Source organism: Bidens hawaiensis, unplaced genomic scaffold, assembly GCF_021521415.1.
Source record: "Bidens hawaiensis isolate Kalapana, Puna unplaced genomic scaffold, B.hawaiensis_p1.1 tig00031418_1, whole genome shotgun sequence".
Lineage (NCBI taxonomy): Eukaryota > Viridiplantae > Streptophyta > Magnoliopsida > Asterales > Asteraceae > Bidens > Bidens hawaiensis.
Window position 1 is genome coordinate 80191 of NW_027505212.1, and position 2677 is coordinate 82867.

General features: G+C 39.7%; 1 pseudogene; it reads right to left on the bottom strand.

Moving 5' to 3' along the window:
• Window positions 1–646: 646 nt before the first annotated feature.
• Window positions 647–2333, bottom strand: LOC143611523 (uncharacterized; annotated as a pseudogene).
• Between the last annotated feature and the right edge of the window lie 344 nt (window positions 2334–2677).

Genomic DNA, 2677 nt, shown 5'->3' on the forward strand with positions numbered 1-2677 from the left:
TTTTAAATTAAAACTTTGAGGACAATTAAGAATAATAACCATTTTAGTTTTTGCTAAACTCTAATCTTTACTGATAACTTTCATTCCCTCGTCCTAACCGACATACTCCTAAATCCAACGCATCAGAAAATCTCTTTGTCCGCATACCCATTATCTTGCTTCTTCGTTGGGGAATATTTGGATGTTAACATGCGAGGTAATGTGTGATTCTTCAAGGTCATAATAATGTGAATAACGTTATTCTTCCCTAATAACTCTGGTAAATGTTTTAGATAACTGTGATGTTACCTCATTTGATCGTGTAAACATAAACATATAAACGTAATATCACCCAACGTATTTGTATATAGACGATTTGAAATTGCTATATCAAGGATGAGTAAACATGTTTATAACATAACCTGATTTGACCAAACGGGGCATGGCGTTTAAAATTTTCTTTCTTTGTACTTTTCGGTTGAAGTCTTTGAAAATGAAATAAAACCAACATTTTTACGGATTGACATGTTTGCGTGTGTTTATTTGAGGGCATACATGGTAAATATAAAGAAAATATTTTTTTAATATTATATATATACCAAAATAAGTGTAATTCATGTCAAAAAGACACCCTTGCCAACTAGGCGCTACCTAACCTAACTTTTGTCTAACTTTTAACCGACATGAGAATTAATATTTGAATGCTTAAATTATTCTTCTTTTTCAACTTGAAAGCCAATTGATCTAAAGTTTTTGTTGAACACCCATCTTTACTAAGACATCTTTACTAAGAACATTAGCAGCCGCATCTTTAAGACATGAATTCGATTCCTAATCGGTTTTCCTTCTTCCCCTGCTAACAAACCCTTAAATACCCTAGCGATCTCCACACGGACCACAATGCCATTTTCATTGGCGTTGGGCCTTAACGCCACTTTATACCCTCGGTTATCAATATTGCATTCATCTTTTGCTCTGTATAACGAGATCACTGACACACCCTGTGCTATAGTTTCAAGAATCGAGTTCCAACCCCAGTGAGTTAAAAACCCACCTGTTGAAGTTGGAACTATGACTTAGGATTTGGGCTTGCGGGGCCCAATAGGAACCATAAATCCAGTACCTTTGCTTCTTTCCAAGAACCCTTGGTAATAAACACAAAGGGTCCTTGTGATTATGTATGCATCATTCTTTCTATCTTGAAAGTGAGTCGAGCAGGTCTTGCCCGCGAATTGGTATGCAACCCGTTATTTGAAGCGGTTCGGGCAAGTCTCGATACTTGCATGCAATCATTTGATCAAGTTTTGGTATCAGAGCCATACCTTCGGCTCCTGTTCTCCTTTACTAAAGGTTCGGATTAGTATGCTCTGTGTCTGCCGTCTTTGAACGGATCTCTCACATCAGAAAACCAACCGATAGTTAAGGTCTAAAAGAACGACTGGTACTGTTCCGTCCAAGATCCCTGTTAGAAGTCTAAAAGAACCAGCAGTAGAGTGGTAAGACGACAAGAGGTCGCAGTGAAGTCTCGTTTTGCGGTGTGAAGACTAAACAGTATTGAAGACAGTCCGATATCCAGTCATGTCCGGCCAAACACTATCCCGTTCCAGTTCTACCCTACGTCAGTCATCAGCATCCAGAATAGATCAACTATATGAAATATCATATATTTCTGATGATTCTAAAATACATATTACTAGTATGCCTTTAGTAAATCCTTATAATGTCTTTTCTAAACCTTCAAATTCATTATCCAAAAAAGTCAAAAAATTAATTGGTTCTACCTCCAACCCCCATGTAAAAGAATTTGTCCAAACTCCAACTTTGATTCACATCAACTCCCAGCCACCACCTCCGAACACCTTGTAACCCTTTCCCTACCGTTATATCTACCCAGAATCTGCCAAGCCCAAGGTTACACACACATCCACTTCGGTGCAATCTGATTAGCCCTTACCTTTCACGGAAGAAAAGGCTTACCGGCGTTCTCTGATGAGGCCATCATCATGGGTGTGCTTTCTGAATGTTTCTTTGGCTTTTGATGATAAAGGGTTGCTGGAAGAGGTACCCATGGTTCTGGGTGGGGATTTTCTTTGTGGCCTGCTTCTTTGGTTAGACCTTAGGTTTAGTGATGGTGAGGATTGTGAGAATGGAGCCTTGGCTAAAGGTTGTGGGTCAAAGCTAGGTCTTGCAAACGGGGAGGTTGGTAATCTCCATGGATCATCAACCATTGTTGAGACCTTTTGCTGTTTGTGTTGTCTTTCAAGGTCTGCTAGTTGAGCCTTGAGAAACTTCATCTCTGACTCCTTATGGGAGAGAGTCATTGATGTCTGCATCGCAGGAGTGTTTCTAACCATTTCCATCAGCTCTTGGTGGAGGTTTAGAATCTTTGTTTTAACTTCATAGATATGATGTTTTCTATACCTTGAAGTCTGTTGACCAGGACTTCTTGGGTTCTGTTGAAGTTGTCCTGTTGAGCTAGGATGGTTGTGAGAACTTTATTCTGGGCAACTGCATTTTCACTTTGCCAGTTTAAAGTTGCTTCTGCTGCAGTGGTGGGGTTTGAGGGACCACTTGGTGTCATGATGGAAGAGTTTTGTATCTTCCATGAGTGTTTGGCTTTCTGGTCAAGTTTCTCAAACGGGGTTAATGGTGGGAATTCTGCTTGGTAATCTGATGATGAGGTGGATGGGGTGATTAC